Here is a 25,849-nt window from a genome sequence, read left to right on the forward strand (position 1 = left end):
GGCTGAGAGTGGCAGCAGGGCAGGAGTGCTGAAATAACTATGACATGTTTGAACTTTCATAGTGAGTAAGGCAGTGGCTAATTAAGGTTGAGTGGGCTAGAAAAAGTATCTTAAAAAGTAACAAAATTCTAAAATCAATAACCTAAAGTTAAATTGGAAGCTAGAGCCATAATAGTAAAATTCAGAGTAAGACAAAGTAAGGAAGTAATTAAGAGCAGAGATTAACAGAATAGAAAATAGACAAAGGTGAAGAAAAGAATTAACAGAGCAAAAAATATGATTATTTGAAAACATCAACAAAATTGATAACATTTGAGTTATTTTCATCAAGAAAAAAGAGATTAATACAACCTACCACAATCAGCAATGAGAGTATTTGTCATCACAAATCATATGAACATGAAAAGAATAATGAAAGATTATCATGAACAATTTTGTGGCATATAAAACTACTTTTCCTCAGGACTCTTGTCTGTTTCTGCTGTTTTGTTTTGTTCTGTTCTGTTTTGTTTTTTGTACCTCTGTGCAATAGGATAGTAGCTGTTATTCTGTTCAGCATCATATAACAAGAATGGCTTGAAGGCCAGGCTTTAGTCTGTCAGTCCTAGTGAGCTCAGTGGGAGAGAATAAAAGGAGGGGGATGAAGAGCCCTAAGCATACAAAACTACTATTAATCCTATTTTGCTGCCATTCCACCAGGCAGATTCTCTGACTAAGGGTTTTGCCCTTTAATATTTGGGAAGAAGCAACATTGATAAAAGGCAGTCTTTCTACATTGCAACTACATCATCTCTGGCCCATTAGAAGGAGAAGAGATGGAAGAGTGAAGGTACAAATGCAACTGGTCTCCCCATGGATACTTTCAGCCATCTCACCCCGAAGAGATTTTGTGCTATTTTTTGTTTCCTGTAAGCACTGCTGGCAACTTCTGTAGAGAAGGCATTGACTGTCCCAAGGGCAAGAGACAGGAACATAACTTAGAAACTCCCCTGTGTCCTCTCACTGCCTCTGGCAGCCTGCCACCCAAGACTACAGCCACCACACCCTGAAGTTCAAGACAGCATTGGCCTTATAGTTACTTCAGGTTGATTTCATCATCTAGACAAGAGCCAAAAAACCGTTTTAATTCTTTCTGGAAGCCTTGTGCCTCATACCCTTATTGTTCTTGATCATTATCCAAAATATAATTCCCTCCTGTCAAATATCCTCTTCAAAAGTCTCATCCTCATTTTGCTTTGGGCTTTCTTCCTTCCAACAAATTATAATGCTCTCTTGTCTCTAAAATATATTATCTGTGTCTTAGAGAAACTCTTTTCAGAGCTTTACAACAGGCTCCATCTCATCCAGCTTCTTGCCTTACTTGAATCCTAGATCTACCCCATACATAGCCTCCCCCACAGCCTCTCAGGTTGGGGGTTCTCATATACATCATACTTGGGTGTTTGAAACAGTCTTTTCCTTGACTCCAGTGTTGGTGTCCAGAACTTTTCTCTTCCTCCCTCAGGCAAAAATGTCCACTCCTTTAAGGATAATTGCTCTCATTCCTCTTCATAATGAAGAGCTATCATCTATCTCTCTATTAATTAAAGACACTGGCAAACAAATTAACTTTTCTCCTCTACCACCTTGAGTTACTTCAATGTCTGCATGTGTATCTATTCATCACACTGTCCTTTTAATAATTTTCTCTCCTCAATACCAGTGTCCTTAACTCCATGTTAGTTCAGCTACTATACCATTACAAAAATTCACAAAAATTATGATCATTGATGAGGTATTTACCATGTACCAGGAAATACACTTAATATTTTATGTGATTGTCTAATTTTAGTCTGACAACTTTACTATGAGCTAGATACTCTTACTGATTATATCTTTTTTCAAATAAGAAAAATGAGGGTTTTTTAATGTGAGTAACTTGTCCAGGTTGATGCCAAGTTCACACTAAAAGGAAGATTTAGGAAGACTTAGGGAGGATAGGAAGAAAGAGCACTTGGAGATTCCAAAATAAAAAATCTAGGAATTTTATTATACTATCTACACACTTTTCTTTTGCCATTGACACTGAAAAGAAGATCAAGAATTGATACATGAATAATTTTAAATCTGAATCAAGAGCAGCTGCATAGATTATTAAGTTGGCATGTGAAATGAATACATTTTTTAAAAAGTATAAAACACAAACCAATCTGTTTTAAAACAAACATTTCTCTGTTAGAAAACAAGACTATTTTGTTAGAAATTCCCAGTGCTGACATAGTTATTATCAGAATATTTATAAAAATTGAGCAAAGCTGATCCCAAGACTGTTAGTACAACCTAGTCAATGTGCTGAGAAAAGCAAATAATGTCATACAAACCTTGATGGGTGAAAAAAATCTAAGATGACTTGTCTTTAATTCCTCTTTTTCAAAAATAATAAAGTGTAGTCATACCCTGTGAATTTAACCTTTTATTAGTTTGTAAGCATTATTCAATGACCATGTTTTCACAATATCCACATGCAGGCATGAAGAAACAGAACAAGAAAAACATTAGCAGAGGCAGATTCCAAGATGGCAACTAGAGGGAGGAAGCAGAACACGTGCTTCCTAAAGTAAAATCTTGGAGAAATGCTGGAGATACCCCTTGCAGGAAAAACCACGAAGAAGAGGCAAAACTCTGACACTTCCACACCCCCAGCCCACACATAGCATCCCCACACCATGTTAAACGGAGAAACCAGGAGGGCTCCCATGCCACCAGACACCAGCTCTTAACCTGCTTGGAAGAGCAGAGCAACAGAACTGAGCAGCACGTGGTACTCCCACAGACAACCCTGGGACAAATCAGCATAGCCCCCTGGACAGACTGACCCCCACCTAGGGAAAAAAAAGAGAAAAAACCAAGTTGAATAATAAACAAGCAGCTGAAAAAAAAAAGACACATAGCAAAGAGGGCAGGGTGCCCTGAGCTCTGGACAGTGGGGGAGGGGCACTTCCCACACAAACTGTAAATAAACAAGCCAGCAAGAGAAGTCAGAAGTCGTGGCACCCAAACAGCAACCTTGGAGAGGGGAAAGCTTGTAACAGCAACTCCACAGGAGAGTGGGGAAGGGGCACTCCCCATGGGTAGTGGCACCTGCCCAGCAACCATAGAGAGGGGAAGGCCTATAACAGTGGCTGTAGTGTGGAAAGCGCCACTGGAGATGGGGGGAAAGGCACGCCCGCATGAGACTGTAAATACAGAGTTCACATGGCTGGAGAAGGCAGGAGTGGCACCACCTCCCCCAGTGTGCTTGGAAACAGGAAGGCTTCCAACAGCGGCTAAAGTGTGGCATGCTCCACTGGAGAGCAGGGAAGGAGCACCTACCCACACAAACTCTAAATAAAAAAAAGACTGCAATTGCAACAGGCAGTAGGGCTGTATACTGGAGAAAACTAAAAGGGCATGCATCCAGGATAACTGTAAATAAACAAAGCCTGCGGGGCTAGGTGAAAGTAAAGCTCATTCCTGAGATCTGCAATAAATAAAGCCTGCAGCAGCAGATGGCTGACAGTAGGTGACAGGTGAGCTGCAGCCTCAGATAAACATTTGCAAAGCTGTCTCCACTTTTTCTTTTCTCTTCCTTTGATGAGACAACAGAACTAGAACTGGACGCTGAAGGACAAACACCAAAACTATTAAGGCTGAAATTTTATTGCATTTGGATTTGGGGATTTTTTAATTATTATTATCCTCTCTCTGTCTCTCTAATGCCTCTTTAGCTTACAGTGGATTAGTACACTATCTCTCCCTGTTTATTTCTTTGGCTCTATTTTTTGTTTGTTTGTTTGTTTGTTTTTCACCTTCTTTGCTTTCCCTCTCCCCTCACCCTTCCATTCTAGATATCACCATTGTTATTACTACAAACTAGACAATACTGAATTACACACAGTACAGGGACAGAAACAATAGCAAGGGCAATGACGGAAGGATGGAAAAAAGAGGGAAACCATTTTCCCCCCAATAATAAATTAGTACAGGAAGGAGAGGTAAATGAAGAAAACAGATACCCAGATCTGACTCCAATTAAATGAAGATAAACTATGCCAAAGAACCCAATGAAGCTGACAAGAACACTCTGAAAGAAGAAATCCTGCAAGTAATCAATGAGAATTTTATAGAGATGATACTGGATATGGTCAACCAAAATGTACAGAAGACACTCAAGAAATTCCAAGACAACAAAAATAGAAAATTTGAGAAAACACGAGAACAAATAAAAGAAACTATAGAAGCACTATATTAACACCAAAGTGAAACAAAGAACAAGATAAATAAAGAGATAAATGAATTCAGGTCAAAAATAGACAATATTAAAGAGGAAGGAACTCAGGATATGGAAAACCTCAGAAAAAAGAATGAAACAGAACTGCAAAACAAAATGGAAGGCCAATCCAGCAGAATAGAACAAACAGAAGACAGAATCTCAGAACTTGAAGATGAAATGATAATTAAAGGAAAAACCAAAGAACTATTAGTTCAACAACTCAAGACCTGTGGAAACAAATGCTAGAACTTACTTACTCCATCAAAAGACCAAACTTGAGAACAATGGGCATTGAAGGAGAAGAGATTCCAAGATGGCAGCTAGAGGGAGGAAGCAGAAAGCATGCCTCCTATAGTGAAATCTTAGAGAGACACTGTAGACACACCTTGCAGGCAAAACCACCGAGTAGAGGCAAAACTTTGACCCCTCCACCCTCTAGCTGGCACAGAGAATCTCTACTTCACATTAAACAGAGAAACCAGGAGGGCCCCCAGGCCACCAGTCGCCCGTGCCCAGATGGCTTGGGAAAACACGGACAAGGTGAGCTAAGCAGTACACAATACTCCCACAGTCAACCCTGGACCAGATCAGCATAGCCCCCTGGACAGACTGACCTCCACCTGGGGAAAAAAGAGAAACTGAGTAATAAGCAATAAGAACAATAAAGACGCATTGCAAAGAGGGTGGGGAGCCCTGAGCACTGAAGAGCGGGGGAGGGGAATCCTTCCCGGAACTGTAAATAAACAGGCCAGCCTGGCTGGAGAGGCTCCGGCAGGAGCAGGGGCATGCACCCAGCAACCAGGAGCAGAAAAGCTTGTGAGAGTGGCAGAGGGAGGAAAACTCCACAGGAGAGCAGGGTAGACCCACCTCCCACATGAGCTGTAAACAAACACGTTGGCTGGCAGGAGCAGCAGCACCACCCAGCAATCAGGAGCAGGAAAGCTTGTAAAAGCGGTGGTGGGAGGAAAACTCCACAGGAGCGGGGGGAAGACCCACTTCCCACGTGAGCTGTAAATAAAAACACAGGCCAGAGAAAGCTGGTGCAGTGTCACCTCCCCCAGTGTGCTTGGAAAGCGGAAAGCTTGTAGCAGAGGCTTGCAAACAGGAGAATTCTGAGTAAACAAAGCCTGTGGGGCCGGGTGAGTGCTAAGCTCACCCCTGAGATCTTCATAAATCATGCCTCCAGCAAACGCAGGTTGACAGCAGCAGGCAGCCAAGCCACAGCCGCAGATAGCCACTCACAGAACTCTCTCCAGACTCCTTTTTTTTCTCTCTCCCTACCTTTGATGAGACAACAACCAAACTACACCTGCATGCTGAAAAACTTACTGAAACTATATTGCATTTGAACTTGGGACACTTTGTGGGGTTTTTTTTCTTTCTGCAGTTTTGTTCTACTTCATGTGTCCCCTTTGATGAGACAACTACAGAATAACATCTGAGGCACCATTTCCAGGACTGGAGGCTGAGATGAACACCAAAATTATTAAGACTGAAACTTCATTGCATTTGAACTTGGAGGGTTTTATTTTAATTTTCTATTTTTCACTTTGTTTTATTTTATTTTATATATATATAATTTTTTCTTTCATTTACTTATTTTTTATTTTTATTCTTATCTTTATTCTTTTTATTTTTTATTTTCAATCCTCTCTCTGTCTAATACCTGTTAAGCTTACTGTTGGTTAGTACACTAACACTCCCTGTTTATATGTTTGAAACTTTTTTGTTTGATTCTTTGTTTTGTTTTTTCATACTTGTCTGTTTATTTGTTTTTCCCTTTTTCTTTAAATTCTTTGCTTTCTGGCTCCTCTCACCCTTCCATACTAAATATCAACATTGTTATTATTACAAGCTAGAAAATACTTAATCGCACACAGCACAGGGACAGTAACAACACCAAGGGCAATGACAGGAAGACAGAAAAAAGAGGGAAACCAGTTTCTCCACAGCAAAAAATTAGTATAGGAACCAGAGAGAAATGAAGAAAAGAGATACTCAGATCCAGAATACAACAATATGAAGATAAACTATGCCAAAGACCCAATGAAGCCCACAAGAATAATTAAAAAGAAGACATACTACAGGTACTCAGTGAGAATTTTATAGAGATGATACTGCATATGGTCAACCAAAATGTACAGGAGACACTCAAGAAATTCCAAGACAACAAAAATAGAGAATTTGAAAAAGCAAAAGAAGGAATAAAGGAAACCATAGAAGCACTGTATAAACACCAAAGTGAAACAGAGAACATGATAAATAAAACAGATAAATGAACTCAGGAAAAAAATAGACAACATTAAAGAGGAAACCACCCAGGATATGGAAAACCTCAGAAAAAAGAATGAAACAGAACTGCAAAACAAAATGGAAGGCCAATCCATCAGAATAGAGCAAACAGAAGACAGAATCTCAGAACTTGAAGATGAAATGGTAATGAAAGGAAAAACCGAAGAACTGCAAATTAAACAACTCAAGACCTGTGAAAAAATGCAAGAACTCACCGACTCCATCAAAAGACCAAACTTGAGAATCATGGGCATCAAAGAAGAAGAAGAGGTGCAAGCGAAGGGAATGTGTAAGATATTCAACAAAATAATAACAGAAAATTACCCAAATCTAGAGAAAGATATTCCCATACAGATGCAAGAGGCCTCCAGAACACCAAACAGACCAGATCAAAATAGAACTACCCCACAACACATCATCATTAAAACAACAAGTTCAGAAACTAGGGAAAGAATATTGAAGGCTGTAAGAGAGAAAAAACAAATAACATACAAAGGTAAACCCATCAAAATCACAGCAGACTTCTCAACAGAAACATTAAAAGCAAGAAGAGATTGGGGTGAGATCTTCTGGGCACTGAATGAAAATAACTTCAACCCCAGGATACTCTACCCAGCAAAACTATCATTCAAAATAGATAGAGCAATAAAAGTCTTCCATGATAAGAAGAAACTAAAACAATATATGACCACAAAGCCACCACTACAAAAGATTCTTCAAGGGATTCTGCACACAGAAAGTGAAACCCAACATAACCATGAAAAGACAGGCAGCACCAAACTACAGGAAAAAAAAAAAGCAAGAAAGTAGAGAGTAACCTCAACATAGATACACATAATCAAACCTTCAAACAACTAAGACAACTACATGACAGGAATCACCACATACCTGTCAATACTAACACTATGTTAACAGACTTAATTCACCCATCAAAAGGCACTGCTTGACGAAATGGATTAAAAAGGAAGATGCAACAATTTGTTGCTTACAGGAGACCCATCTCACCGACAGAAATAACCATAGGCTTAGGATGAAAGGCTGGAAGAACATTTCCAAACCAATGGCCCTGAAAACAGGCAGGAATAGCAATACTTATCTCTGACAAAGTAGACTTCAAACCTACATTGATCAAATGAGATAAAGAAGGACATTCCATACTAATAAAAGGGGAAATAGACCAAAAGGAAATAATAATCATCAACCTGCATGCACCCAATGTCAACACACCCATTTTCATCAAACATACCCTGAAAGACCTAAAAGCATATATTAACTCCAACACAGTGGTTGTAGGAGACTTTAACATCCCATTATCATCAATAGATAGGTCATCCAAACAAAAAATCAATAAAGAAATCCAAGATCTAAAATATACAATAGATCAAATGGACCTACTTGATGTCTACAGAACATTTCATCCAACTTCTACACAATATACATTCTTCTCAGCAGCCCATGTAACCTTCTCCAAAACAGATCATATCCTAGGGCACAAAGCAAGCCTCAGCAAATATAAGAAAATAGAAATTATACCATGCATACTATCTGATCACAATGCAGTAAAAGTAGAATTCAACAACAAAAGTTAAGACAAAAAACATGCAAACAGCTGGAAACTAAATAACTCATTACTTAATGAAGAATGGATCATCGATGCAATAAAAGAGGAAATTAAAAAGTTCCTGGAAGTCAATGAAAATGAAAAACAACCTACCAGAACCTATGGGACACAGCAGAGGCAGTCCTGAGAGGAAAGTTTATAGCCATGAGTGCATGTATTAAAAAGACTGAAAGATCCCAAATCAATGACCTAATGATACATCTCAAACTCCTAGAAAAACAAGAACAACAAAATCCCAAAACAAATAAAAGGAGATAAATAATAAAAATAAGAGCTGAAATCAATGAAATAGAAACCAAAAAAACCATACAAAGAATTAATGAAACAAAAAGTTGGTTCTTTGAAAAAATAAACAAGATTGATAGACCCCTGGCAAACCTGACTAAAATGAGGAGAGAAAAAACCCAAATTAGTAGAATCAGGAATGCAAAAGGGGAGATAACAACAAACACAATGAAAGTCCAGGAAATCATCAGAGACTACTCGAGAACTTATATTAAAATAAACTTGAAAAACTTAAAGAAATGGACAGATTTCTAGATACATAAGATCATCCAAAACTGAACCAAGAGGATATTAATCACCTGAATAGATCTATAACACAAAATGAAATTGAAGCAGCAATCAAGAGTCTCCTCAAAAAGAAAAGTCTAGGACCTGATGGATTCTCTGCTGAATTCTATCAGACCTTTAAAGAAGAACTGATACCAACCCTCCTTAAACTGTTCCATGAAATAGAAAGGGAAGTAAAACTGCCAAACACATTTTATGAAGCCAGTATTACACTTATCCCAAAACCAGGCAAAGACACCTCCAAAAAGTCGAACTATAGGCCAATCTCCTTAATGAACTTTGATGCAAAAATCGTAACAAAATAATGGCAAACCGAATTCAACAACACATCAAAAAGATCATTCACCACGACAAAGTAGGCTTCATCCCAGGAATGCAGGGGTGGTTCAGCATATGAAAGTCAATAAATGTAATAAACCACATTAACAGAAGCAAAGACAAAAACCACTTGATCATCTCAATAGATGCAGAAAAAGCCTTTGATAAGATCCAACACCATTTCATGATAAAATCTCTAAGAAAACTAGGAATAGAAGGAAAGTATCTCAACATTACAAAAGCTATATTTGACAAACCTATAGCCAGCGTTATACTTAATGGAGAAAAACTGAATCCATTCCCTCTAAAATCAGGGACCAGTCAAGGATGCCCACTATCTCCACTCCTATTCAACATAGTACTGGAATTCCTAGCCAGAGCAATTAGGCAAGAAGAAGTGATAAAATGAATACAAATAGGTAAAGAAACTGTCAAAATATCCCTATTTTTAGATGAAATGATCCTATACCTTAAAGATCTAAAAACTCTACTCAGAAACCTCTAGACATCATCAATAGCTACAGCAAGGTAGCAGGATATAAAATCAACATAGAAAAATCATTAGCATTTCTATACACTAACAATGAGCAAATGCAAAAAGAATGTATGAAAACAATTCCATTTACAATAGCCTCAAACAAAAATCAAATACCTAGGTGTAAACCTAACAAAAGATGTGAATGACCTCTACAAGGAAAACTATAAACTTCTGAAGAAAGAGATTAAGGAAGACTATAGAAAGTGGAGAGATCACCCATGCTCATGGATTGGTAGAATCAATATAGTAAAAATGTCTATACTCCCAAAAGGAATCTATATGTTTAATGCAATTCCCATCAAAATTCCAATGTCATTCATTAAAGAGGTTGAAAAATCTACCATTAAATTTATATGGAAACACAAGAGGCCACGAATAGCCAAGGCAATACTTAGTCAAAAGAACAATGCTGGAGGTATCATGATACCTGACTTCAAACTATATTACAAAGCATCAACGATAAAAACAGCATGGTACTGGCACAAAAACAGACATAAAGACCAGTGGAACAGAATAGAGGACCCAGATATGAAGCCACACAACTATAACCAACTTGTCTTTGACTAAGGAGCTAAAAACATATGATGGAGAAAAAGTAGCCTCTTCAACAAAAACTGCTGGGAAAACTGGTTAGCAGTCTGCAAAAAAACTGAAACTAGATCCATGTATATCACCCTATACCAAGATTAACTCAAAATGGATCAAGGATCTTAATATCAGACCCCAAACTCTAAAGTTGATACAGGAAAGAGTAGGAAATACCCTGGAGTTGGTAGTTATAGGTAAGAACTTTCTCAACGAAACCCCAGCAGCACAGCAACTAAGAGATAGCATAGATAAATGGTTCCTCATAAAACTAAAAAGCTTCTGTTCATCAAAAGAAATGGTCTCTAAACTGAAAAGAACACCCACAGAGTGGGAGAAAATATTTGCCAGCTACACATCAGACAAAGGACTGATAACCAGAATATATAGGGAACTTAAAAAACCAAATTCTTCCAAAACCAATGAACTGATAAAGAAATGGGCAAGTGAACTAAACAGAACTTTCTCAAAAGAAGAAATTCAAATGGCCAAAAAACACATGAAAAAATGCTCACCATCTCTAGCAATAAAGGAAATGCAAATTGAAACCATGCTAAGATTCCACCTCACCCCTGTTAGAATAGCCATCATTAGCAACACCACTAACAACAGGTGTTGGTGAGGATGTGGGGAAAAAGAAACCCTTTTACACTGCTGGTGGGAATGCAAACTAGTACAACCACTCTGGAAAAAAAAAATTGGAGGCTACTTAAAAAGCTAAACATTGATCTACCATATGATCCAGCAATACCACTCTTGGGGATATACCCAAAAGACTGTGACACAGGTTACTCCAGAGACACTTGCACACCCTTGTTTATTTCAGCACTATTCACAATAGCAAAGATATGGCAATAGACAAGATGCCCCATTACTGATGAATGAATTAAGAAAATGTAGTATTTATACACAATGGATTTTATGCAGCCATGAAGAAGAATGATATTTTATCATTTGCAAGTAATTGGATGGAACTGGAGAACATCATTCTGAGTGAGGTTAGTCTTGCCCAAAAGACCAAAAATCGTAGGTTCTCCCTCATATGCAGACATTAGATCAAGGGCAAACCAACAAGGTGACTGGACTTTGATCACATTATAAAGCAAGAGCACACTAAGGAGGTCTGAGGATAGGTTAGACACCCAAAAACCTAGATAGCATTTGTTACCCTCAATGCAGAAAAACTAATGCAGATACTTTAAAGCAACTGAGGCCAATAGGAGAAGGGGACCAGGAACTAGAGAAAAGGTTAGTTCGAGAAGAATTTATTTAGAAAGTAACACACATGTACAGGAAAGCAATGTGAGTCAATTCCCTGTATAGCTATCCTTATCTCAACTAGCAAAAACCCTTGTTCCTTCCTATTATTGCTTATACTCTCTCTTCAACAAAATTAGAGATAAGGGCAAAATAGTTTCTGCCTGGTAGCGAGGGTGGAGGCAGTAGAGGGTGGGTCAGGGTGGTAAGGGAGGAGGCAGAGGGAAAGGGAGAGAAATGAACCAAATATTGTATGCACATATGAATAAAAAAACCATTAGCATATCTTTCTTTAAGATAACCAAAGCAATATCTTTTTAAATATGTGTATGTTCATCACTTTTTCCATCACTGTGATAAATGCCTGAGAAAAATTAAAGGGAGGAATTATTTATTTGGGCTCATGATTTCAGAGGTTTGCAGTCTATAGTCCTTGATTCAATTGATTCTGGACCCATGGTGAAGCAGAACATCATGGTGGCAGGAGCATGTGGCAGGGGCATCTCACCCCAAGGAGGACAGGAGGCAGAGAGAGAAAATGTCCATTCTAGGCATCTTTCTCCTTTCCTCTCTTTTATTCTATCCAAGCCCCCAGCCTAGGGGATTGTATTTTCCATATTCAGACAGATCTTCCCTCCTTAAGTAATCCTTTCTGGAAACACCCTCACATACACACCCAGAGGTGGGCTTTACTAATACCTAGATTTTTCTCAATTCAATCCCTTCAGCAATAAAGGTGAACCTTTCAAGAACTTTTGTAATGCCACAATGTACCCCCAACACAACAAAAATAAATACATAAATAAATAAATAAAACCAATTTAGAAGATTAAAAAAAGATTAACCATATATGCATAAAAGGAAGAAAGATTTATTGTGGTTAATGGTTTCAGAGGTTTCAATCCATGGTCAGCTGGTTCCATTGCTATGGTCTTGTGGTGAGTCAGACATCATGGCTGCACGGGAGTGTGGCAAAGAAGGTTGCTCACTCATGGCAGCCAGGAACCAAAAAGAATAGGAGAGGAAGTGACCGGGAACAAGATATATGCTTCAAAGTCACATTCCCCAATATCCCACTTCCTCTAACTATGTCTCACCTTCTAATAAACCATCCAGCTATGAACTCATCCTAGTGGTTCAAACTCCAGTTGGGAACCAAAAACCTTCAATATGTGAGAATTTCGAGGAGAACTTCATATCCAAACCACTAGTATGTGTGAATATATATATGGGAGGGAGTGTGTGTTCTCGTCCATTTTGTATTGGTATAACAAAATATCTGAGGCTGGGTTATTTATAGAAAAAAAAAGATTCATTTGGCTCACAATTCTGGTGGTAAGAAAGTCCAAAGAGTATGGTATTAGCATCTGTCAAGGGCACTCCAACCATATCACAACATGGCAGAGAAGTGAGAAGCAAATAGCCACATGCAGAAGGGGCTAAGCATTCAGGGAAGACTCACTTTATAACAACCCATTATCGCAGAAAGTAATCCATTACCACAGAAACTAAACCAAGGTAGACTACTTGGTAGTATTATTTATATCAGTGTTCTCATCAGCTAAAAATTTTTAGGTTCTAAAAATGCTCCTGGGCATACCTTCAACCCACCAAGAAATAGTGTTACTAGGTAGAGTCATATTTGTAAGTGTTTGCTTTTGTTTAGGACACCATGTCTGCTGCACTTAATAGATATTCCTTTAAATTGTCCATCTGCAAAAAGGTTTTGATGCCTGGTCAATTTTTAACTAACATAACTATATTTTAAATAATCTGTACCTATTTATTCACATTCCAAAACAAGCTCTATTGAAATTTCAGTTGCATAATCTTCAGGTTGTTCTTTTTCTTTTTCTTTCTTTCTTTTTTTTGGAGTACTGGGCTTTGAACTCAAGGCCTCGTGTTTTCCAGGCTGGCACTTGAACCTCTCCTTCCTAGGTCTAGGTTGTTCTCTTTTTTTGTCAAATCTCTTTATCTTGTATCAATCAAAATTCTAAGGTGGCTTGTTCTATAATGACCTTCTTTAGTTGTATTTTTTTCAAAACTGACATACTTTGAATATTAAAGACATGGAACATTTTTGTCTCACATGCATACACACAAATATTCCCTCTGGCTCTCTCCCATTCTTTTGACATTTGTAACCTTGATCTATCTTTTAATTTGCACCTGATGCTAGAGACAAAGATATAAGAAATGTTTCATTTATCTCCTAATAAATTGTGATTGATGCTCAGTCCCTGTGTTAGGGAGACAACACAAGGAGGCAGGGTCTGGACTAGCTCTAGTATTTGCCACCAGTCAACAATTAAAACTTCAAAAATATGAGTCCAATGCTATCAGTTGGCTTGATGTTTTAGGAGATACCAAAAATACACTGTTGAGGTAAAAGTCTTTTTTAAATCTCATAATCTTTACCACTGGCAAATAATTCATCTTTTTTCTAACACCATACAGCTCAGATAAAACATATCACTTGCTGGGGATAGCCTATAGTAGATTCACTTGAGACTAGAAAAAATGATTTGTGCTTCAGCTGATGTGATCTTACTACATTCAAAAGTAATTTAAGATACATAAATGTAAACAGCTCAAAAATAAACTAAGGGCTCTAGATAATGAAATTCTAGGTTTCTAATCTCTGCAGAAAAATAACTTTACTCCTATTTAAACAGCAAAACAACAGACATCTTGCCTACTGTCAATGTTAGCTCCCTCTGGGCAGTGGTAAGGAAAAGGGAAAAAGCCTCTCCCTCAACATCTATACATAGCAAGTTCTCATGATCAATTTGTTCCCCTTTTTCTGACTTATCAAATCTAGAAGTGACATGTTATGGCTTTCCAATAGTAAGAGTGTCTGAATATCTGAAATTATCAGGTAAAAACAAATATTCTCCTACCCAAAGGAGATACGGTTAATTTTTCATTTTAGAAACTTAGAATTTAGTTTAAATTCAGTAATTTAATCACAAATCTCCTGTCTGAGAAAGTAGCAGAATAAAATAATTTCTGAAAATTTTCCTGGTGACTGGAAGTCTAATTTTACATAGTTTTGCATAATGACTACCCTTTGGGGGTTAAGAGTCATTTAATGAAAATTTTAAGTTGTTAGCAATTCTAGCTCTAACTTCATCATAATTAACATAATTTATTCAGCAACACAGTCTTTTTAATTTTTAATTATAGTCAGTCTCAAAACACATGTCTGTCATCTATTTTACCAGATTAACCTTTATGAGGTAATGAAAAAAATGCATGTAGGATTCATAGACTGAATTTTGGAAAATTGCAGACACTGATGAGAATATTAAAAGCCTCTTAATATTGTTTCTTAGGCTAAGGCTTCCCATAAACTTTAAAAACTCCTAGTTGATTTATTATTTTAAGTCAGACAGACTCAACAAAAGTTGTAAACTAATATAAATGCCTGCAAATAATATTCTTAAGATGAGACTAAGGAAACACAATAGTTTTACCGCTTTACTCACTGGTATGTTACCAGCAGTTAGTTAAGAACCTTCTATGTGCCTGCAAACCCATTACACTGGGAATGAAAGTGAGATAGAGTCACACAAATCTCCCGAAACATATTTGACTAAGAGTTGATTAAGCACTTTTGAACAGTTATATGCTCTTGAAATGTTAATTTGTGTCAAGCTTTTTCATTAAGTCTTTTTCTGCAAGCATCTTTTAATATTTTTCTGTGAATGAATGAAGTTGACAGGGAACAGTCTACTCAGCAGACCCTCCTTTATGTCTGACAGCCTTGAGCAGGAAAGTATTCAGAAAGAACTGAACTGCTGCAAGGAACATTCTAACCATGCCAATTAAAGACATCACTCTTCCTTCAGGAGGCCTTGTTTTTAGTTACAGCCTGCATTACTGCTGGAAACCTTCATTCCTAGTAAGACAAGCTTCAATGAACTTTAGATGACTCCACCTGCAGCAATCCAGAGAACCCTCCCTCTGGCTGCTCTGGACCTTGTAGAGGCTGTTTTCAATCAGGTCCAAAGAAGGAAGAACATTCCAGTAGTAGAGACTTAGTGAAAAGCTTGTGATTGACAGATGGGCGGGCTGTACCTAAACTTGGCTGTTATTGGTCATGATAAAACTGGAAGTTGTGCTGTGATTGATGCAAGTTACAACTACTATATTTGCATGTCACACCCACACTACGCACCTCTCCTGACTAGATAACCAGACTATTTAACCCATTTTTGGAGCCAGTCAGGAGACACACTCTTGTGCTACTCTCTGTTTTATCAGCATTAAGCCCATAAAAGGCCACATGGGAGAACCCAAGAGGTCTTTTCTTTGCTCACTTGTGATTTTTCTCATAAGTGGAGCAGGCTGATCTGGTAACATGAAGAGTACATGGCAGAGCAGCATTGGCGGTGGCAGTGGCAATAGTGGCTGATGAGCAGCTGGCAAGTTCCAGAAAGCAGCCATGGGTAGAAGCTGTGGGGAGTGGAGATGGTAGAGACAGCAAAAGATGTTTGAATTAAAGAAAAGGCAAGAGAAGGCAGGGAGCCAAGACTGCAGAAGGCAGAAGGCTGTGAAGGGTCAAAGATGAGAGACTATGGGCCCCACTCACTAGGAAAGTTCCAGAATGCTGCCAAGCCTCCCAACATTGGCAGCTTCTGACTACTGCTACCTCTTGCTGCTGTTGAAAGCCAAGGATGTCACTAGCTGCCAAGCACTGGGCCACTGGTAGTCCAAACACAGAGCAATAAATCTCCAACCTGTGCACAGTCATAAGTTCCGGGTTTCTAAAGCCTGGAATTCTAACAGGGCCTGAAGCTAGAAGCCTCTGAGTCTGTCACCCCAGCCCAGAAGTGTTTGGCAACCAAAGGCTTAGGACTACCACTACTAGAAAAGCTACTGTTCACCTACTCATGAGTTCCATCTGAGTGGAGCAAAAGGACCCAGTCCAGCTCATTGGTAACCAAAGGATTAACAGCATCCAGAAAGCTTACGAAGTTACTACATATTGAATGTTGTAGCATATCTGATGCTGTTATAAAAATATTGTGTCTGGGGGATCCGAAGACAAAAATGAGCCAGTGCTCCCATCCCCCATGAGAGCACTCTGAGCCCTGCATCCTGTAAAGGGACGTGCGGTTTCACATGTTATGGCCCCAGGAATGCCGCAAAATGCCACAAGGCTGGCGGGCAGGAGGCTTTTCACAGGTCTGTGTGTACGTTAAGAGACCAGTCCACTCCTGACTCTTCTACCTCCCGTCCCCAACAGAGTGTGTTTCTACAAAGACATGTCAAAAGGCCACTCCACCCCTGACTCCTGACTCCCCTCCCCAACAAAAAGGGCCAAATAAAAAACCCCTCTATGTAAAGGCAGGGACCTTCGACACTGGCCTGCAACAAAAACATAGGTTAATATGGATCGCAAATTTAAAGCATAACCTGCCACAAATATCCTTGTAGTTTTTCTACATTATCTATTTGAACATTCAGAAGTTTGAAGTGTGTAGAAATGATGTCCTGTTAACAGCATTATGCACCTATTAGAGCACTCTCATGCACTGTTGATGTAACAAGTTTTGATGCCTCAAGGTGCATTGCTCAACCAGGTGGTTCCAGTCCACTTGCATATTATTAACTAACTTCTCTACTCTGCCTCAGGCAAAATGCTTGTGTACAGAAAACAAGCACTAAACCTGAAATAGTCCTATGCAGTATTTGCTTTTCATAAATATATATATATAATATGCATGCATGTATATGTTTATATACATAGACACAACATATACACTGTTTACTGAAGAATCCTAGCAATGGATCAAGACAGTAGCAAAATCTCTATAAATGCAATTAATTTTCATCAAAAGAAGCCAGGGTTTTTTTCTTTTGTTTTTATTAGCATATTATTGTTGTACAGGGGGACATTGTGACATTTACATAAGTGCTTACAATATATCTTAATTAAATTCACCTCCTCCCTCTTTCTCCTTTATTTCCCCCTCTCCAAGAATGAAAGAATGATAGAAAATGAATAATAACAAAATACATCACATCTGTGTAAGAACAAGATACAACAAAACACAATAAAAACTGTTGAACACAGGATAGAGGACAAAGGGTAATAGAGTAGTGGAGGGGGGGATAGACTGAGTTAGGCACAATATATTTACAGGTAAAATATCCAGGCAAAAATGCCATTGAACAACAAACAAACACTGAAATGATAGACAGGAACATAAAACAGGTTGCGCTAAGGACAGGGCACTAGCAAAAGAGAGAGGGTAAATGAACAAAGTAAAAAGGTTGAATATGGAGCTGGCAGAGTGTCTCAAGTGGAACCAGTGAGGAGACGGACATAAGGAAAGGGTGAAGGAGGGTGGATATGGTGAATGTATCTTGTATTTATGTATGAAAATAAAACAGCAAAACCTATTGAAATTATTCTAAGAAGCAGTCTTGAAGAAATTGCTGATTCCAAGTCTACAGCAAGAAATGTCCATGAAGAACATGGACCATCTTATCCTATCAGACTGCAAGGGAGCTATTAACAGAACTCAAGAACCAACTTGAAGATGATACCACTGGTCAAAGATGAGATCATTTGAACGCCAATAAAGAATTATAATGTGTTGAAACTTACCAAATATGTTCAAATTCATAAATCTATAATAATTTTTAAGTCTACAGATGATAGAGAACCAATTTATTACTCTGAAAAATTGTAAAAGGGGAAAGAGTAGCCAGCCTTGATAAGAAATCAAAAGATTTATCTTACCTTTCCTATGTAAATTGAAGCATGAGCCAACCAAATAGTTGAGGCAAGGAATACCTCTTTACAAAAGTATTCAAAATATGAAATGAAAGTAAGATTACAAAATTAGAATATGTCCATTTGAAACAATAAATTAAGTCATTGAGCATCAGTAACTGCTAATATCAAAGAAAATCAAAATTAGATGTGCTGTACCTCTTAATGAAAAAAAAACAACATGAAACCAGGTATAGTGGCATATGCTTGTAATCCCAGCACTCAGGAGACTGGAAGATCTCCAGTGCAAGGCCAACCTGGGCTGCAAAGTGAGACCCTGTCTCAAAAACAAATAAACAATAAAAAAATATAAACTATTCATAATCTTGCCAAAGGGTTAGAAAATCAGTCTTATCATTTCTCTGGACTCAGCTGCCAACTTGCAAGAAATACAGGGAGCAAAGGAATAAGTAGCTCAAGTTTACCATGTAATCAGTAACTCCAGATGGTGGACAAGTGTAGAGTCAAACAAATTAGCCCAAGTTCTTCAAAGGATAATTTGCAAGGAAAGGATAGGAATGAAAGAGAAAATTGTGGGCTGAAAGAGACGCAAAAACACACCTTTTTTTTTCCAATTTGGCAACACTTAGCTATTTTATCTAAGAATGCACCTTGGAGACAGAACCAGGTAAGAAGTCCTTACCTGACAGAAGTCAGGTATTTCTTCAGGGAGGGAAAGAGATTTTCATTGATATGTGGCACACAGAGGAACTTCTGAGAGGATAATAATTTCTTGGTTGTAAGTGTCTTCATTCAATATCCATGAATTTGCTTTGTATAATTTTCTATATAGGTAATTTTTAGGCATTTCTTAGCAGACAACAAGTACCACAGTTGATGTAGAATTATTCTTGGATTTTAACAGTTCACTTTCTGTCCAGTCCTCACTTTCCAAGCATTAAGTGAAGACATTCACCAAATCAGACAAGTAGGCAATATTTATGAAGAACTAATGTATCCCCAGCATTGTTTTAAGCTTCTCTCAAGGTATACATTAAAATAATCTGTCTTGTTTTATCAGTTCAATAACTACTTACTGTGTTTTTCCTAAATACAGGGCATAGTTCTGAATATACAAGGAAGAATAAAGCAGACAGGCTCCCCGACTTCAAGAAGTCTGTATAACCTCTATTCATGAATTGAGTGGTATGCTGAAACAGGTTCTTAGTAAGATGCTAGAGGTACATGATCTTAATTCTATCTCTTAGAATCCCCATTTTAGGTCTGATACTAAGGTCCTTAATCCCATTTGAGTTGACAAGGTGACAAACATGGATCCAGTTTCAGTTTTCAGCAAACATCCTGTTTTCCCAGCAACACTTGCTGAAGAGGCCGTCTTCTCTCCATCATGTGTTTTTGGCACCCTTGTCAAAAGTTAGGTGGATGTAGCTGGATGGATTCAGAATCCTCATTTTATATTAAAATGGGGATATAGAAGGAACTAAAGTTTAAAGAGATTAAGAAGTAGCATGCCTACTTAGAAAGAAATAGTCAGTATTCAAACTAGGTCAGTCTGTTTCCATAATCCATCCTGTTAAGTGCTTGCCAAAGCTTCTCAAACTCAGATTCTAATTTTCATGGAGATACTTGACAATATGCAAAGGCTCCAAAAGTATTCACAGGATTATCATAGAACATTTTCCTGGAGTGATAATAATACTAAATTATAGTTAATTTAAAACATGCTTGATAGATGTTTTAGAGCATTACACAAGATCCAAACACATTTTTAAGATAAAACCTAGAATGACACAAAAGCACTTCATTCTAGACAGTCTTTCTTACTCATGGCAAGCCATATGTGCCTCTGACTATAATCCCCTACACCACCTTCTTTACAGGGATAACTCTACTCCTCCCCATGCTAGTCAATTCATAGTATTAGTAATAACTAATCATCGGTAATTTGAATTACCAATTCCCAATTCAATTTCCAAATTTATTTTATTAGTTAGAAGTCTTGAGAAATTGAGTAATATCTAAACTAACAAATTTTTTATAGTTTTAATTAATCAAATAAATAAATGTGATGTTGAAAGCATATGCTTGAAGGAGGACTAATTTTTAAATGGAATCTGATGGCTTGAAAATGGTAGAGCTGAACTAATCAGAATAAGCTATGAGATTGTCGAGAATGAATTGACATTCCATTCTTCACTCTTCACTGCCAGGTGGTGAGGCCTTGGATAAATCTAGTGTATGCAGTCCAAGGTGCTCACAAGTATAAATGAAAAATAAGATCAGGAATAACCCAAAAGTATTACAAGCACCCAAACTCTTTTGAAAAAAAAGAAGCAAGAGGCATTTACCTGATTCTTGCCACAAACTCTTCCAGGTACACAGTCATATTTCCTCAGAGTTGTACTGAAGACTCATGGCGGGTGGAATGGGGACATGAGTCATGAGTCATCATTACCAGGATAGCCATCCAAAGAAACTACTGAGCCAGGAGTGAGCAAATCATTGACTGGGAAATGATGCAGAAGATTCAAGAGCCAAACAAGTTTAATTGAGCTATGGCTAAAACTGGAAAAGCTAAGCAGACAAAAAGTTGAGTGGATTATAGATTAAAAGTGGTCCATCAGAGATGAGATCAAGACACAAGAAGATTAAGGCTAGGGTAGAAGTGGAATTTAGCACAGCCCACCAGAACCATGCCAAACAACCAGCAAGGACGCCTAGTGCCTTATAAAAAATATTGTTATGTAATGTAGCTTTATTTGCACACTAAAAGTAGTCCTAAGTTTTTAACAAGGATGGCTAGTAGAAAAGAATCCTCTTTCAGAGGGGACCAGGAACTAGAGAAAAGGTTAGATCAAAAAGAATTAACCTAGAAGGTAACACACACACACAGGAAATTAATGTGAGTCAACTCCCTGTATCGCTATATGTATCTCAACCAGCAAAAACCCTTGTTCCTTCCTATTATGGCTTATACTCTCTCTATAACAAAATTAGAAATAAGGGCAAAATAGTTTCTGCTGGGTATTGAGGGGGTGGGGGTGAGAGGGAGGGGGAGGAGTGGGTGGTACGGGATGGGATGGGAGCAGGGGGAAGAAATGACCCAAGCCTTGTATGCACATACAAATAATAAAATAAAATAAAGAATCCTCTTTCAGGAGGCTAAAAAAAAAAAAAGACTAAGATTAGAGTAGTATTGAAGATTAAAACAGAACCTAAAGGTCAATTTTTATCATAAAATGAAGAGTTGCTCTCTGTCCCACATTGTTCCGTAAATGAAGGATAAACAATACAATGTTTAATATTAAGTATGTACCTTAAAAGGCAATACATTCAAAATAGTCACTTCTCTGAGTAGCGGTTGGTTGGTTGGTTGATTGATTTTAATTTGTCAGCATTAGTGCTGTGCCTCATACATACTGGAACCTAAATATACACTTGACAAATAAGTAAAGAACAATTTTATATGTCTGGCCAATATATCATATCTTTGTTGTAAATCCTCAGTGATATGTCAGTCTCTTTTTAGCATGAAATTTCTTCAAAATTATAAGCATATATTTCACTCTGAAATTTCCATATAAATAGAGCCAAGACAAAAAAAAGTTTTATTCCTTTAAATTTGTATCTAAAATGATTCTACATTTAAAAAGAAATATTCTGGATGGATGTTCTTTAGACTTCAATCTTCAGCAAGATTCAAAACACTCAAAATTCAAAACACACATCTGCAGTGTTTGCACCTTGGACAGAGTTTGCTGCCTCAGACCCTCTCACTCTGTTACTCCCTAACCTAGGGTCAAAAACAGGCAGACATAGAGAAAACACAGTTATGGCAGAACTACAGTTATTAGAAAACAGCTGCCTTGTAATTTATACTTCATTTTAGTACATTCACAGTCAGTGAACATACAAGTTGAAAATGATTTCACACTTGACTGGATGCATTGTTTGATTTTAATAGATTATAATAACACCAGAGGGCAATCACTGAATAAACCAAGAGGCTTACATGTGGCCTGCATTTGTTCATCAACACATTTTATGACCAATCTAGAGCTTCTGGGGAAAACTGCACAAAAACTAACTACTGATCAGAGATAGTTCTTTTAAAAAGACAAGAACTATCAAAACTGAACTCTTAACTCTTTCAATCAGCTTTTCTGTAGATCTCCTCCAAACTACATTATTCTTTTTTAAAAAAAGACATTTGCAAGTATGATATATTTGATATATTGTAAGACCTTTTATAAAAGCCACAATGTACCTCCACCCAGCACAATAATTTTTTTAATTAAATACATAAAAATGTAAAAAGCTAAAAAATAAAATAAACTTAGAAGTTTCAAAAAAAGTCATTTATAATGAGAATAAAATTTACTGGAAGAGATTTAGATCTGGAAAACTTAGGAAATAAGTTATCTTCATGGAAGACCTTTGTTTATATGTTAGAGAAACAAAAGTCTAAGGTATTTGTGGAGAAATACATTACTCTTAGCCATCAATCAGAAAGCAACCTGTTGGGAACACTTACTTCCAGTCAACATAGATTTACAGAGTCAAATTTATTCCCCCACCTTAAGAAATGTGAAGACCTGGTCATGATAGCAAAAGCCTATAATCCTAGCTACTTGAGAGACAGAGATAAGAATGGTTATTATTTGAGATCAGACTAGGTAAAAAGTTCATGAGACACCATCTCACCCAATGACTGGGTTTGGAAGTACACATCTGTCATCCCAGCTATGAAAGAGAAGCACAAATAGGAAGAACATAGTCCAAGCCTGCCCAGATATAAAGCAAGACCTATCTCAAAAATACCCAATGTGAAAGAATGCTGGAGGTGTGGCTCAAGTGGCAGAGTGCAGAACATGGCCCTGAGTTCAACACCCCAGTACCACAAGAAAAAAAAAGAACAATCAAAACATAAGGGGAGGGGAAATAGTTTTCAGACATTGTACTACATGCATTGTGAGACTTGATCCCTAGAAAATTTAGAAACAAATGAGGTGAGTCCTACTTATACTTAGAAGAATTTCCAAGCAGCAGCAGAGAGAGTAACCCATGAGAGATCAATAATATTGCTGGATTGAAAATGCCGAGATCAATATATATGGAAGCCAAGAGAGCTAGAAGGTGTGGGAAAGAATACCAAAGAGGAGGGAACTGCAAAGAGACAGTGCACAGCCTGCCCCCCAAGTCTTGACAGCTACAATATGACTATCTTGGCATGCATGAAAGGAAAAGGAAAAATGCCTTAGGCTGGGCAAAGAATCAGTAGACCGAACAATTCTCTGAACCCACGCAGGGCTGGAAATAGTGTTCCCACCAGCCAGAATGGAAACACATCTTACTTAATAGTACTCAGAGTATTCGGTAGAATCCTCAAAAGAGTAAAGCTTTAATAATGAGACTAAATTAGCCCTAGACTAAATACTGCCCTGGATCTGCCCTAAGAAAGCTTAAACCCAATCCTCCAAAGGAGCAAACTACTTCTAAGAAACATGACTTCATGCCAGAGCCAATCCCAACACCATTTAAAAGACTATGACTAAATCTAGCAATTAACAGCATAACATAAGTCTAACATCCCATCAAAAATTACCAACAATAGGGCTGGAGATATGGCCCAAGTGGTAAAGCATCTGCCTAGCAAATGCAAAACCCTGTGTTCAAACCCTAGTCCCACCAAAACAACAAAAGAAAAAAATTACTAGTAATGTATGACCCACAACCAAAATGGAAAAAACAATGGATTAGAAATTATAGAGATGATGGAATTAGCAAAGAATTGAATTAAAGAAAAAACAGGGAGGGGAGGTAATAAGGGAAAATGATGGAGAGGGTGAATTTAATTATATATTGTAAGCACATATGTAAATGTTATAATGAATCCCCCCTGCACACTTATTATATGCCTATAAGAAAAGAACAAAAATTTAAAATAAATAAATAAAGTAACTGTTAAGCTGTGATTCATATATGCAAGAGGGAGATAAAAATGGGAGATTTTTTAAAGACTCAATGAGACTGCTAGATATGAAAAATGCTGTTTGAAGAGTGGGGGAGTCAACATGTTTCAGGAAAATGTATTGTGAGACAAAATCCACAAAAACCTGGTGATACCTACTGGTTCAACAGAGGGGCTGTTTCTGTAGATAGCAGCTATCAGAGTCTATAATCAAATAAGACAATGGTCTCCGAATTGTTACCTCAAAGTTCTTAGGACACATTCTCAGCAGCTAGAATTCATGAAATTCTTGCCTCTTAAGACATCTACCTAGTCACTTTTTTTGCCAACAAATATCATCATCCCTATTGCCACTCTAGATGAAGTGAGAGAGGAGACACAAACTAATAGAATATGTACCCTTGGGTGATGAGGCTCAGCAATAACCATCATCTATCAGGTTTCTTTCCAGTCCTTTTCTTGCTTAGTTTCTCTGTGAAATATGCTGCTGATGGCTATTTCTTCTTTGAGACTCTTTTTCGTCTTTGATTTTTTACCACCATTTATCTTTCTGGGTCCTTCTTTTCTAATCTCTCCTTTTCAATCACTTTTTCTGGTGCCTGTAGAGATTTTCAGCAAAGCTTATACTTCAGGGACCCTAGCAATGTGTTCCCATAGTGAGTCATTTTTTTCTGTGCAAAAATTTTATAAATGTAAGCTATAAAGTAAGATGACTGGGTTTTCACACCATTAGATGAAATGTGCCTCCCTCAAATCTTGTTATGATGCCAGCACTTTACCTAACTGATGTGGGGGCAGGAGCCAAAGGGGCGGGGGGAGGGGGGTTGGAATATAGAAAAAAAAAGGGAGGAAAATAAAAAATGTTAAGGTATGTTCCTTACATTTTGGAATCCAGTCAAGGGAACATTGAATTGCAGATGCATTTACTATGGGGTTTTCAGGGGTATATTTATGTGGTCTTGAGTTACTTCCACAAATCCTTAAGTATTGGTGGTCATTCCAGGACAGAAACACTCCTACAGCTCACTGTGCCAGCTCACCAAGCATATGACAATAAGGTACACAGCCAGAGACCACATTATGATATCAGCATATCCTATAACTTCTACCACAAGAAATGTGAGGAGAATAGAGGGAAAATAAGATTTGAAATGTACACTGCCAGAAGCGAGTTTGTGGAACTTTTTGGTTGGGTAAAATTATTAATGGAAGTTTCGATTCTTGTTAGTATCTAATCTAGGAGGAAGTTCTCTCCAGTCAGAAATATTCAATAAGGCAGCATACACAATAACCATACATTCAAAAGAAAATTATGATTTTTACCTTTGTGGAACACAAATTCATTACACTGTTACAAAAAAACAAATTGTATCTGATGCTTTCTGTTTTATGCATTCTAAACTACAAATTCACATCTTAGCATAATGGACATATCTTATCCTGACCTAGTATAGTACTTCAAGTTTTGCAACATAGGTTGCAATATAATTGACACAGCTGGTATTCTTAGTGGGGCCAAGACTACAGATCTGGTCGATTATGACTAATGTGATAAGCCATAGGTCTAGAACAAGGAACTCAGCCAAGATGATCATTAAAGCCAAGGAAGTCTATGTAATTAATAGGATCCATGTAGCCAGAGTTGTTGATGGGCA

At 37.7% G+C, this 25,849-nt stretch overlaps 1 long non-coding RNA gene and 1 other non-coding gene across 2 annotated transcripts in view; one reads left to right on the top strand and one right to left on the bottom strand.

The window, feature by feature from the left end:
• The window catches only part of LOC141424906 (uncharacterized), a 150,771-nt gene extending 129,652 nt beyond the window's left edge, over positions 1–21,119 (bottom strand). The window contains exon 1 of the long non-coding RNA XR_012449850.1: positions 20,572–21,119. This is a non-coding gene — a long non-coding RNA (uncharacterized lncRNA). The remainder of the gene's footprint in view (positions 1–20,571) is intronic.
• Positions 21,120–24,875: 3,756 nt separating this feature from the next.
• LOC141425400 (small nucleolar RNA U13) lies at positions 24,876–24,983 on the top strand. The gene has a single exon (XR_012450446.1). It is a non-coding gene; the product is annotated as a small nucleolar RNA U13 (small nucleolar RNA).
• Positions 24,984–25,849: the final 866 nt, after the last annotated feature.

The sequence above is a fragment of the Castor canadensis genome, chromosome 7, assembly GCF_047511655.1.
Source record: "Castor canadensis chromosome 7, mCasCan1.hap1v2, whole genome shotgun sequence".
Classification (NCBI taxonomy): Eukaryota; Metazoa; Chordata; class Mammalia; order Rodentia; family Castoridae; genus Castor; species Castor canadensis.